Raw genomic sequence first — 15,369 nt, forward strand, 5'->3', positions numbered from 1 at the left:
AAGTAAAATGGCAATGGATAAGTATCTATTTATAATAACTTCAAAAATAAATGGATTAAATGCTATAAACAAAAGATATAGGGTAACTGAATGAACAAGAAAAATGACCCACACATATGTTGCCTACAAGAGACACACCTCAGAACAAAAGACCTACACAGATAGAAATTGAAGGGTTGGAAAAAATATTCCAAGCAAACAGACAGGAAAAAAAAAAGCCAGGGTAGCAATACTGATATCAGACAAAATAGACTTCAAAAAAAGAGCCATAAAAAGAGACCCAGAAGGTCATTTCATAATACTCAAGGGAAGAATCCATCAAGAAGACATAAACATTATAAACATATATTCACCCAACACAGAAGCACTGAAATATATAAATAAACTCTTGAAGGACTTCCAGAAAGAATAGGCAGCAGCACACTTATACTAGGGGATTTTAACACCCCACTGTCAAAAATGCATAGATCTTCCAAAGAAAATATCAACAAAGATATTGTGGCATTGAACAATATCCTAGATCAAATGGACTTCACTGGTATATGTAGAAACTTTCATCCTAAAGAAGCAAAATGCACATTCTTTTCTAATGTGCATGGAATATTTTCAAAGATAGGGCACATGATAGGACACAAAACAAGCCTCAACAAAATAAAGAATATTGAAATCATATCAAGCATCTACTTGGACAACAAGGGCCTGAAACTACAAACCATCCTCAAGGAAAAAAACTCAAAAACACTCAAATTCATGGAGATTGAATAGCATGCTATTAAGCAATGAATGGGTCAAGAGTGAGATCAAGGAAGAAGTAAAAAAAAAATTCTGCACACAAATGATTATGAACACACAACAGTCTGAAAATAATGGGACACAGTGAAGGCAGTCCTGAGAGGGAAGTTCATAGCAATACAGGCCTACCTAGAAAAGACAGAAAAATTTCAAATAAATAACCTTACTTTACATGTACAGAACTGGAGGAAAAACAAAAAAGACAGCCCAGAGCAAGCAGAAGGAAGGAAATTACCAACATTAGAGCAGAATTGAATGACATAGAGACTAAAAGAACAAATCTGAGGATCAATAAATCCAGGAACTGGTTCTTTGAAAAGATAAACAAAATGGAGAAGTCTTTAAAAAGACTCTAGAAAGAGAGAGAGAGAGAGAGAGAGAGAGAGAGAGAGAGAGAGAGAGAGAGAGAGAGAGAGAGGGAGAGAACCCAAATAAACAAAATCAGAAATGAAAGAGGAGAGATTGCAACTGATACCACACACATAAAAAGGATTGTAAGAAATTACTATGAAGAACTGTACGCCTGGAAATTTGAAAATGTAGGTGAAATAGACAAACACCTAGAAAAATATAATTTTCAAAACTGAATGAACAAGAAGCAGAAAACCTAAAGAGACCAATAACAGCTGATGAAATTGAAGCAGTAATAAAAAAACTCCAGTCACACAAAAGCCCTGGACCAGACAGTTTCACAGGAGAATTTTACAAAACATTTAAGGAAGATTTAACCCCTATCCTTCTTACACTATTCCAAAACATTCAAGAATAGGGAAGACTCCCAAACTTTTTTGAAGCCAGCATCATCCTAATCCCCAAACCAGACAAAGACACTACAAAGAAAGGAAACTACAGGCCAATATTGCTGATGAACACAGATGCTAAAATCCTCAACAAAGTACTGGCAAACCAAAGCCAGGAATACATTAAAAATATCATACACCATGATGAAGTGGGATTCATCTCAAGGATGGTATAATATTTGCAAATCAATAAATGTAATACATCACATAAACAAACAAACAAAAAACAAAATCACACAATTGTATCAATATATGTGGAAAGCATTTGATAATGTACAGCACTTATTCATGATAAAAATGCTCAGCAAACTGGGAATAGAGGGAGCATTTCTCAACATAATAAAGGCCATATATGACAAATCTAAACACAACATCATAGTCAATGGCCAAAAACTAAAAACTTTACCACTAAGACCAGGAAAAAGACAAAAATGCCTGCTTTCACTGGTTCTATTCAACATAATATTGGAAGTCCTAGCCACAGCAATCAGACAAGAAGAAGAAATAAATGGCCTACAAATTGGAAAAGAGGAAGTAACACTGTCATTGTTTGCAGATGACATGGTAGCATACATAGAGAATCCTACAGACTCCACCAAAAAAACTACTTGACCTAATAAGTGTATTTGGCAAAACAACAGGATACAAAGTCAATATTCAGAAATTGAAGGCATTTTTGTACACCAGCAAGGAAATATAAGAATCAGAAATCAGGAAAAAAATCCAATTTGATATAGTAACAAGAAAAATAAGGTGCCTAGGAATAAACCTATCCAAGGAGGTGAGAGACCTGTACTCAGAAAACTACACAACACTGAAGAAAAAAATTAAGGAAGACACAAACAAATGGAAGCATATACCATACTCATGGATTGGAAGAAATAACATATCAAAATGTCCCTATTACCCAAAACAATTTACAGATTCAATGAAAGCCCTATTAAAATACCAATGGCATAATTCACAGAGAAAGAACAAACAATTCAAAAATGTATATGGAACCATAAATGATCCTGAAAAGCCTCAGCAATTTTGAGAAAGAAGAGCAAAGTAGGTGGTATCACCATACCTGACATCAAACTATATTACAAGACACAGTAATCAAAACAGTCTGGTATTGGCATAAGAACAAACACATAGATCAATGGAACAGAATAGAGAGCCCAGAAATAAACCCAAGTCTCTATGGTCAATTGATATTCCACAAAGGGGGCAGCAGCATAAAATGGAGTAAAAGTAGCCACTTCAAATAAATGTGTTTGGACATCTGGACTGCTAGATGCAAAAAAATGAAACTCAATCACCAACTTACACCATTCACAAAAATAAACTCAGGATGGATAAAGGACTTATAAATATAAGTCATGATACCATAAAAGTCTTAGAGGAGAACATAGGCAAGGAAATCTCAGATATTCCACGCAGCAATATTTTCACCAATATGTCCCCTAGGTCAAGGGACATAAAGGAAAGAATTGTCAAATGAGATTTTAACAAAAAAAAAATGCTTCTACTTGGCTAAAGAAAACATTAGCAAAACGAAAAGGGAATCAACTGTATGGGAAAATATATTTGCCACTGATATCTGGGACAAGGGTTTGATCTCTAAAATATATAAAGAACTCACAGAGCTCCTACCTTTCATGACACCATGGATGGAACTGGAGAACATTATGCTAAGTTACATAAGCCAGGCTGTGAAATACAAATACCATATGATCTCACCTATAAGTGGAACCTAATTAACAAGACAAACAAGCAGGCAAAATATAACCAGAGACATTGAAATAAAGAACAAACTGACAGAAACTAGAAGAGGGTGCGGAAGGAAATAATGTGGAAAAGAAGGGAACGGGTTGTAAATGAACATGTACAAAGGACCCATTGACAATGCCGAAGGGGGTTAGGACTAAAGGTGGGAGGTGGTGGTGTAGGGTAGTGGTAAGTGGTGATGGGAAAATGGAGAGAATTGTATTCTAACATTAGTAAAAAATATATACCAAAAAAAAAAGAACACACACACAAAAAAGAATCAATCAACCTTTCTGGATAGTACTAGCTAATTGCTAAATACTTGAAATATGCATTCTTTTTGAGTTTGTAAATGCATTCTTAGGTATACATGCTAGAAAAATACTTAATGGCAGTCATAAAGATTTACTACAAAAAAGTTCATAGACCTGAATTCCTAGTATCACTCCTTTGACTTGGACCTGAATATACAAAGAGAAGTCACAAATGAAAAGTAGCAATGAAGGAGAAGGAAAGAAACAATTGTTCTAGGTATTCGCAGATATGCACCCAAGCATGTACATAAACATATACACTTTCACGCATGTGGGTACACATTCTCATAAACTGAGGATTCTCCTGGATAATTTTGCTACAGGATAAAAAAAACAAACTTATAATTCTGTTAAAGCTATTTGAATTGAACTAATGATATGTATCATTTACAAATGGAAAATGACTACTAGGATATTGAACACAATTCTTTATAATAGGAACAATTAAGAAGAAACTTTAAAGTCTTACAATAGGGAATAAGTTAAATAAATTATGTAACAATCATATCATAGATTTTTCACAAAACATTAAAATAATATCTATTGAGGATAGAAGTGAGAGTTAATTTTTCACCTACATAATTAGAAAAGATTAAAAATATTGATTATGCTCAGAGTTTGTGAGGGTATAGATAAACAAGCATTCATTCACATGCTCTTTGAGAACATAAAGTACTTGATAGATGTTGACTAGACTTAGTGTTGGTGATCATTTCACAATATATACAAATATGAATCATTGTTTTATATGTGAAACTAACATAGTATGTGTGAATTATACCTCAATAATAATAATAAACAAATAAATGTCAAGAAAAATGCAAAAATAGAATAAAATATTACATTTTTGGAAGTCATTTTGGCAATATCGAACTTTAAAATATATGTGATTTTGGACACATCAATTCCTCCTTTTTAATGCATAAACATATAAATTCCTTTACTAGACAAATTGTACATCTTGGTCAATATGGTCAATAGTCATATCTATGGATTAATTCTTTACAAATCAGAACCAGTAATTAGGTAGATAGATTGTATGCTCTCTTTGTTACATTGTGGAGTCTTGTGTAGTCATATTCTATTGTTGGAATGACAGCTTTTACAAATTTCAAGAAAATTAGAAGATACATATGAATACCAAGTTCTCCCTTTCCTTCTGCAACAGTCTCAGTGATTTTTTCATCCCTTGAGCATACCTGCATGGGTGAACTGAACACATAGGAGGTGATGGGAGATGAGGGTTATTTTCCATGTCACTTTTCTTCTCATGATCTTGACTGATAGCTTCATATATGTGCTCAACTTTTAAAGACTGCCATTGCTCATCATAGCCAAACAACCATAGTCATGGTGTCTGTAATACTTATTATAAGTGATGTAAAGGCCACAAGTTTTGGTTTGCAAAATAGCATCTTCACCTCTAGCATCAGTTTTAGTTTTATAAGCTTCTGTTATTTTCCTTGTGTCTTGGGTATCCTCATCTGTTTCCAACAATCCACTCTCTTCATATTCTTCCATATCTGCAGCTTCTCCTTCATCTTCCTCTTCCTTCTCCTCACATAATGCTGTGTGATCTTGGAGTTTTATACTGTCCTTGCTTTTAGCATGATATCCTTAACTGCTTTGGTTTTTCTTGTAATACCTGTGTTATGATAACTACCCACCCATCCTCCATCATCATCTTCTTCAATGATAGCTTCCAACTCATTTGAATATTCCATCTATTTGCACCACTTGTAGCATGGTAAATTTTTTGTGACCAAAAATTGTTTGCCTGTGGGAAAGTATGCCTTCATTTTCAGTTCTTACCCTGGAGCCCATTGCCATGTTGGACAGTGGTGAACTAAGTGATTTCCAACTCCCACAAACCCTTCTGGGGTGATAACACCTGTTTCCTTAAACTTTGATTCCTTGAGGTCCAGGGTCAGGTACTCAGCCACTTCCAGTGCCTTTTCCTTAACTGTGTTTATCACATTCTGCATCCTGGGGTGGGAATTGCACTGGCCCCGTGATAGTGTGGGGAGAGCAGGTGGGACAAGTGACCAGGAGTCAGAAAATGTCCCTGCTACCCCCAACGTGCCTGGGCACTCAGGCGACAGCCCATTTCCTCTTTTAGTGACTTATACAGAAACACTCCCAAACCAAATATATTCATTGTAGTAACTGTGGTAATAGATTGGAAGGAGAAGGAGGAAAATCCCTAAGTATTCCTAAAAGGGAGTTGGTTTAAGAAAAGTTTGATCATACAATGCAATACTATGCAGTGATGAAAAAATAATGATGTGGAAGTTATATTTACTCACATGAAAAAGTGTTCAATATATATTGTTAAGAAAAAAGGCAAATTGAAAGTTAACACCTGTGGCAGAACATTTCTGTCACAGCATACATATATTTATTTTTGTGTATTTAAAATATGAGAATATAGTAAAATTCTAACAGGATAAGTGAAGTTGACACTTTATCTCTGTAAAATTTTTTGTTATATGAATGAAATAACTGATGTGAGCATATTTAGTTACCTCGCTGCAAAACCCAAATCCATCAGGGTGTCAGCTGTGTTTTAATGCCATTTTGTAATATTTTTTATTCAGCATTTGATTTTAATTATCATCCTTCCATTTTTCCCTGTCTCCAAGCCCTATCACCAGTCATGTTATATCCAATGTCAAGTTACTGTGTTTTCCTGAATTTCTATATCATACTAGAAATTTGAATGAACACATGCTTAACTGTTTCCATATGATATATTTGAAATGAATATCCAATATAAAGGGTTTTTTCTGTGTTGCATTTATATATTTAAATTTCATCCTTAATAAGATTATTAATTATATTTATAATATACAAATATAATTTATATATTATAAATTTCATTAATTTATAATAATCATAATTAATAGTCTTAATTTATAATAATCATAAAAATTTGAGATAAAACTTTGAAAGTGCAGAAAAAATAAAATATTTAACAAATATAGGACAATCATATCTTTATTGAACTAAAAATGTTTTTGTAATATATCAGCACATGAAAAGAGCAGGTTACAGCCCTCGCTGGTGTAGCTCAGTGGATTGAGCACAGGCCTGTGAGCCAAAGGGTCACGGGTTCGATTCCCAATCTAGGGCACGTGCCTGGGTTGCCAGCCAGGTCCCCAGTAGGGGGCACATGAGAGGCAACAACACATTGTAGTTTCTCTCCCTCTCTTTCTCCTTTCCTTCCCCTCTCTCTAAAAATAAACTAAATCTTTTAAAAATCTTAAAAAGAAGGAAAAAGAAGGTTATAAATGTTAAACTGCTGATGAGTCAATTTTTTCAAGTAATATATATGTGTGGAAATTTATATGTGTGCATGCATAGAAAATATTATGGGATAATATACACCAAAATATCAGAAATGTATATTATTGGATGTTTGGTGGGCTTATGAGTGATTTATGTATTCTTTTATATACTTCTTTATACACTTTTCTACATTTTCTCAGTACATACATGCAATTTCTACAATAAAGAATAGTCTTGAAAGTGTATGATCACTTTATTACAAGTGTCACTGTATTACAAGTGGCCCATACTATATATGGCCTATATTACAAGGCCACTGTAATCAAAACAGCCTGCTACTGGCATATGAACAGACAAATGGAAAAGTGTAACAGAATAGAGAGTCTAGAAATAAACCCAAGTCTCTATGGTCAATTAATATTTGAAAAAAGGGAAAGAAGCATAAAATGGAGCAAAAATAGCCTCTTCAACAAATGGTGTTGAGAGAGCTGGACAGCTACATGCAAAAAAATGAAACGCCATCACCAACTTACACAATACACAAAAATAAATTCAAGGTGCATAAAAGATTTAAATATAAGTTGTGACACCATTAAAGTCCTAGAGGAGAACATAGGCAGGAAAATCTCAGATATTCCATGCAGCAACATCTTTACTGATATGTCTGCTAGAGCAAGGGATATAAAGGAAAAAATAAACAAATGGGACCTCATCAAATTAAAAAGCTTCTGCATGGCTAAAGAAAACAGCATGAAAATGAAAAGAGAACCAACCGTATGAGAAAACATATTTTCCAATGATAATTCAGACAAGGGTTTGATCTCCAAAATATATAAAGAACTCACCCGACTCCACTCTAAGAAGACAAGAAACCCAATTTAAAAAATGGACAAAGGACTTGAACAGTCACTTCTTCAAGGAGGACATGCAGAAGGTCCAGAGACATATGAAAAGATGCTCAGTATTGCTAGGCATCAGAGAGATGCAAATTAAAACCACAATGAGATACCATTTCACAGTGGTCAGAATGGCCATCATAAACAGAGCAACAAACAACAAGTGTTGGAGAGGCTGTGGAGAAAAGGGAACCCTAGTGCACTGTTGGTGGGATTGCAGACTGGTGTAGCCACTGTGGATAACAGTATGGATTTTGCTCAGAAAACTAAAAATAGAACTTCCTTTTGACCCAACAATTACACTGCTAGGATTATATCCTAAGAACCCTGAAATACCAATCCAAGGGAAACTTAGCACACCAATGTTCATAGCAGCACAATTTACAATAGCCCAGTGATTGAGGCAACCTAAGTGCCCATCAGTAAATGAATGGATCAAAAAACTATGGTACGTTTACACAATGGAATTCTACATAGCAGAAAGAGACAAGGAGTTCCTACCCTTTGTGACAGAATGGATGGAACTGGAAAGCATTATGCTAACTGAAATAAGCCAGGCAGTGAGGGACAAATATCATATGATCTTATGTAGCAGTGGGACCTAATCAACAAAGTGAACAAGCAAGCAAAGTATACCTGAAGATGTTGAAATTGAATACAGTCTGACAGTGACCAGAGATAAGAGGGGAGGGGATAATGGGGGAAAAGGGTGAAGGGTTTACAGGAACAATTATAAAGGACACATGGACAATAACAAGGGGTGACAGTGAAAACAGGGAAGGGAGGTGGGGAGGGCTGGGGTGTGGGGGAGGAGTGGGGGGAAAAGGCAGAAAATTTTTTGAACAACAATGAAAAAAATGTTAAAAACGTAAAAAATGGCAATAAGATATAAGTTATAAAAATGGAAAAATGTGCAAAGAACTTTTATAGACACTTCTCCAAAGAGAACAAATAGATGACTAATAGACATGTGAAAATATGCTCAGCATCACTAATTATCAGAGAAACTAAAATCAAAACCACAATGAGATTTCATATCATACCTGTCAGAGCAGCTATCATCAATAAATCAAAAGTGTTCATGAGCATGTGGAGAAAGAGAACATTAGTGCACTGTTGGTGGGCATGCAGACTGATGCAGCCATTGTGGAAAGCAGTATGGTATTACCTCAAAAAATTAAAAACGGAACTGCCTTACAACCCAGAGAATCCACTTCTGGGAATATATCTAAAGAAACCCGAAACAGTAATTTGAAATAATATCTGTACCTCTATGTTTATTGTTTTGTTATTTCCAATAGTGGAGATTCGGAAGCAGCTGAAGTGCTCATCAATAGATGAGTGGATAAAAAAAGCTGTTGTACATTTATTTATATGATGAAATACTACTTAGCTGTAAAAGAAGAAAATCTTACCTTTTGTGACAGCTTGGATGGACCTGAAGAGCAACATCCTAAGTGAATAAACCAGTCAGAAAAAGACAAATGCTGTAAGATTTCACTTATATGTAGAATCAAATAAACAAAATAAACTGACAAAGTAGAAACAGACTCATAGATATAGAGAAAAGACTGACAGCTGTCAGAGTGTCTGAGGTTGGGGCACTGGGTAGAAAGGTGAAGGGATTAAGCAAGAAAAACCTCACAGACAGACAAGAGTATGGTGATTAACAGAGGTAAAGGGGAGTGAGGGGAAGTTAGAGGGGGTAAAGGGAGAATAAATGGTCATGAAAGGAGACTTGACTTGGGGTGGTGAACACACAATACAATATACAGATGATGTATTATAGAATTGTACCCCTGAAACCTATATAATTTTATTAACCAATGTCACCCCAATAAAGTCAATATAAATAATAATAGTAAAATAAGTTAAAGACAAATACATTATGGTTTCACTTGTATGTGGAATCTAAAGAGCAAACAACCAAAACAAACAAAAACAGACATAGGACCAGAAATCAAACTGAGGTTTTTCAGAGTGGAGGGGCATAGGTAAATGGTGAAAGAGATGAACTGGAGTATAGTCAGTAATATTATAAATTAGCATGGTGACAAGTCATTACTAGACTTAGCGTGTTGATAACATTGTAAAGTATATAAATGTGAAATCACTATGTTGTACACTTGAAACTAATACATTACATAGCAACTATAATTAAATAAAAAATTGAAAATTAGACTTATGTTCAAGATAGAGGCATAGGTAGATACAGTTTGTCTCCTTGCACAAGCACAGAAAGATTTACAACTAGATCTTCAAACAAATAACATCCAGAACCATCAGAAAATCAAGCTGTAGGGAAATCTGACAAGGATTTAAAGAAGCCACATTCATCCAGAAGGGCCAGAAGCACAGAGATGGGTGGAGAGGCATGGCAATGCAGTGTGGCATGGAGAGGCAGCAGCAATGGGACAGATGGTCCCACATTCACGTATGGTGGATAAAAATCAGGAGGGATATCTTATGAGTGATCCAGCCCTAGGCCACACTGCTCAGGGTTCCAACGCCAGGAAGATAAATCCCCATAATGTATGGCTGTAAAAACCAGTAGGGTTACGGTGGTGGGAGAAACTGTTGGATTTTCAGGAGACTCAATTTAAAGGGCCTGTATAGATTTAGAACATATGCAAATCTACCCACTCTGGGATTAACAACCAGGGCCGTAGCTGGAAGGGTACCAGTAGCATCAAGGAGTGGGTGAAGTGACTGAAAATAGGGCAAGGGCTGTGCAAACCTCCAGAAGCCAGGCAGCAGCATTGTCCCCCTTGAAGCCTCTATCCACACAGAGACACAAAGCAGTGACGCAGGTCACCCTACTCTAGTGATTACCTAAGACTCCACCTCACACAATTTACTGGTGCTATTTCTACAATAGGCCATGCTACTAAGACAGAGAGTCAAAATAGCTCTATCTAATACACAGAAACAAACACAGTGAGGCTGCCAAGTTGAGGAGACAAAGACATATGGCCCAAATGAAACAACAGAACAAAACCCCAGAAAAAAAATAAACAAAATGGAGATAACCAATCCATCAGATGCAGAGTTCAAAACATTGGTGATCAGAATGCTCAAAGGACTCACTGAATATGGAAACAACATAAAGGAAGAAATGAAGGTTATGCTAAGTGAAATAAAGAAAAATCTATAGGAACCATCAGTGGAGGGGTAAAGCAAGGTTTCAAATCAACAGTTTGGAATATAAAGAAGAAATAAGCGTTTAACCAGAACAGCAAGAAGAAAAATTAATTCAGAAAAACAAGGGTAGTATAACAAGCCTCTGTGACATCTCCAAACACACTAACATCCAAATTATAGGAATGCCAGAAGAAGAGGAAGAGCAAGAAACTTAAATTTTATTTTAAAAAAATAATGAAAGAAAACTTCCCTAATTTGGCAAAAGAAATAGACATACAAGTCCAGGATGCACAGAGAGTCCCAAACAATTTGGCCCCAAAGAGGACCACACCAAGACACATAATAATTAAAATACCAAATGTTAACAATAAATGGAATCTTAAAAGCAGCAAGATAAAAGCAGAGAGTTACCTAAAATAAGAGTTTCCATAAGACTATCAGCTGATTTATTAAAAGAAACTTAGCAGGCAATATGAACTGGGAAGAAGTATTCAAAATAATGAAAAGTAAAGACCTACAACCTGGATTACTCTGTCCAGCAAAGCTATTATTTAGAATGGAAGGGTAGATAAAGTGCTTCCCAGACAAGGTAAAGCTAAAGGGGTTCATCATCACCAAGCCTTTCTTACATAAAATGTTAAAGGGGCTTATGTAAGAAAAAGAAGATAAAAAATATCAACATTAAAATGACAACAAATTCACAACTATAAACAACTGAATCTAAAAAAAACAAGCAAAGCAAACAAACAGAACAAGAACAGAATCATAGATATGGAGATCATTTTAAAGGTTTTCAGGTGGGAGGGGGAAGGGAGATAAGGAAGAAAAAGGTGCAGGGATTGAGAAACATAATTGGCAGATACAAAATAGACAGGGGGTGTTAAGAATAGTATAGGAAATAGAAAATCAAAGAACTTGTATGTCTGGCCCATGGAAATAACTAAGTGGTGGGATTGCTGGAGGGAAGAGGGATAGAGGGCAGAGGGGAGCAAAGGGGGAAAATTGTGACAACTGTAATAGCATAATCAATAAAATATATTTAAAAATTAAAAATTAAATATATAATAGTGTAAGAAAGTAGTAGGCAGGAAAAGAAACAGTTTAACCATGAAATGAAAATTATTGTAAAGGTGAAATCATATTGTATTTGTCTTTCACTGCCTGGCTTATTTCACTTAGCATAATGCTCTCCAGTTCCATCCATGCTCACCTTTAACAGGAACCTAATCAAGAAAACAAACAAGCAAGCAAAATATAACCAAAGACACTGAAATTGAGAACAGGCTGACAGTGACCAGAGGGGAGAGGGGAGGGGATTATAGGGGCAATGGGTGAAGGGTTTACAGGAGCAATTATAAAGGACACATGGACAATAACAAGAGGGGGGGTGGAAACAGAGGAGGGAGGTGGGAAGGGCTGGGGTGGTGGGGAGGGGTGGGGAAAAGCAGAAAAGTGCACTTGAACAACAATAAAAAAGGTAAAAAAAAAGAAAATTATTGTAGAAATGGAGATCCAAGATGGCAGCAGAGTAGGTGGAAACTACACTAATCTTCTCCTAGAACCAAACTGGAATTACAACTAATTTAAAGATTAATCATCCTGAATAACCAACTGAACACTAGCTGGGGAGAAGCCATATATATATACCAAGGACAGTTGGAAGAACAACTTCACCACATTGAGGCTGGTAGGAAGTGCAGAAGAGGCATGAGAGGGCTGGCTTGGCTCTCATAGGTGGCAGCTGAAGTTCTAGAGGGACATTTCAGTGGCTGGGGGGTTCCCCTTAAGAAGTGTGGGGTCTAGACCCCAAGATGGGCTCCCCAGTCTAGAGCACCAGAAATGAGAAAGGAACCCAAATGACATCCAGCTGTGAAAAGCAGTGGAGTTTCTCTCTACCATGTAGAGACACAGAGAGCCTCTTAAAAAGCCAAAAATCAGAGCCCTGGCTGGCATAGCTCAGTGGATTGAGCGCGGGCTGGGAACCAAAGTGTCCCAGGTTCGATTCCCAGCCAGGGTACATTCCTGGGTTGCAGGCCCTAACTCCCAGCAACCGCACATTGATGTTTCTCTCTCTCTCTCTCTCTCTCTCTCTCTCTATCTCCCTCCCTTCCCTCTCTAAAAATAAATAAATAAAATCTTTAAAAAAAAAGCCAAAAATCCATTTGCAATCACTAAACCTGGGCTCCAGCAGAGGGAGGGAAGAGTAGACTAGAGACACATGGGGAGAGTCTAGGGCTGGTGGCTCTGGGGAGAGAGATGAAAGGTCACCATCAGGATCACTGTGCTGAGTCATTCCTCACATATATTTGGACAAGAATCTTTCTCAGGAAGAGCACTCCCCTCCAAGTGACATCAGCTTGAGAAGAAGCAATAGCCCACCTGCAGGAATCGCTCTTGCCCCACTCTGTAGAGCTTAAACCTGGATGTTGAAGAGTACAGCTCTTTCAGACAAAGGCTATTTCAGAGGCTATTTCAGCGGCAAAGCCTTACAGGAAGTCTTAAGGCAAAGGTGGACCTCTGGGAGCTCTGAAGCTTTAGCTGACTCTGCTCTGGTCCTGGTGCTGGTAAAAGTCAGCCTTGGTATGCAGCCTGGTTCTTTCTGCACACACCCAGACCAAGCAGAGGGAGCCACAAACTGTGGATTGCTGGTAGCTCCAAATAGGTTGCTAGGGTCACTCACAGGCAGAATCTGACATAGGGCTGCACCAAAGTCTGAGCAGATCAACCTAATACATAAAAACAAATATGAAGAAAAAGCCAAAAAGGGAAGACAAAGAAACAAGCCCCAAATGAAAGAACAAGAGTATTCTCTGGAAGAAGAACTAAATGAAATGGAGGCAAGCAATTTATCAAATATAGAATTTAGAGTAATGATTTTAAAGATACTCAACAGCACAAAAAGACACAGAAACAATAAAAAATGGAACAGTCAGAAATAAAGAATTGCAATATCTGGAATAAATAATACACTGGAAGGAATAAACAGTAGGTTAGATGAAGCAGAGGACCAAATCAGTGATTTGAAAGATGAGGTAGGAAAAAAAAAACACCCAAGCAGAGCATCAAAAAAAAATGAAGAAAGCTTAAGAACAGTTTTGGACAACATGAAGCATAACAACATCTGCAATCTGCATCATGGGAATATCAGAAGGAGGAGAGAGTGGACAAAGGATCAGGAACCTATCCGAAGAAATAATGACTGAAAACTTCCCTAGTCTGCTGAAGGAAAAAGACCACAGGTCCGGGAAGTGTAGACAGTCCCAAGCACAATGGACCCAAAGAGGCCTAGACCAAGACATATAATAATGAAAATGTCAAAACTCAGAGACAAGGAGAGAACTCTAAAAGCCACAAGAGAAAAGTAAGTAGTTATCTACAAGAGAGTTTCAATTAGACTGTCATCTGATTACTCAACAGAAAGATTTTTAGCCTATACTGGATTGGTATGAAATATTCAAGGTGATGAAAAGCAAGGACCTACAATCAAGGCTACTTTACCCAGCAAAGCTATCATTTAAAATTGAAAGAAATAAAAAGCTTCCCAGACAAGATAAAGCTAAAAGATTGTTAACAGCAAACAGTACTGCAACAAATGTTAAAGGACTTGCTTTAAGAAGAAACAAAAGAAAAAGAAAAAAATGGATGAAAATGGTCTAAAAATAAAATGGCAATAAATACATACCTATCAATAATCACCTTAAATGTAAATAGCTTAAATGCTCCAACCAAAAAACATAGGGTAGCTGAATGAATAAGAAAATGAGGCCCACATACTGTATTTTACTGTGTATAATGCACACTCTTTTGCCCAAATTTTTGAGGGAAAAATAAGCATGCAAATTATACATGGGTATAATAATTACATATCATGGGTCTAATAATCCCATTATAATGTACAAAATACATGGGTGCACATTATACACAGCAAAATATGGTATATGCAGTCTCAAACAGACCCACCTCAGGCTGAAATATACACACAGACTAAAAGTAAAGGAATGAATAAAGGTATTTTATGCAGGTGGAAAGGAAAAAAAGCTGGGTAGCAATACTTATATTCAACAAAATACTTTAAAATCAAGGCTATTGTGAGACACAAAGAAGGAACTTACACAATGATACAAGGAACAATACAATAAGAGGATATAACCCTAGTAAACATTTACACACCAAACATAGGAGTACCTAAATATGTAAACCAAACCTTGATGGACATAAAGGGAGAGAACAACAGAAATAGTCATAATTGGGTATTTTAACACCCCACCAACTTCAATGGATAGATTTTGCAGACAGCAAATCACCAAGGAGACAGTGGCTTTAAATGACAAATAAGATCGAATGGATTTAATTGATATCCTCACAACATATCACCCCAAAGCAGCA

General features: G+C 36.4%; 1 pseudogene; it reads right to left on the reverse strand.

Annotated features, from left to right (window-relative positions):
• Window positions 1–4,680: 4,680 nt before the first annotated feature.
• On the reverse strand, window positions 4,681–5,643 carry LOC123805041 (annotated as a pseudogene).
• Between the last annotated feature and the right edge of the window lie 9,726 nt (window positions 5,644–15,369).

Source organism: Phyllostomus hastatus, unplaced genomic scaffold (assembly GCF_019186645.2).
Source record: "Phyllostomus hastatus isolate PE091 unplaced genomic scaffold, TTU_PhHast_1.1 phas_scaffold_28, whole genome shotgun sequence".
NCBI lineage: Eukaryota > Metazoa > Chordata > Mammalia > Chiroptera > Phyllostomidae > Phyllostomus > Phyllostomus hastatus.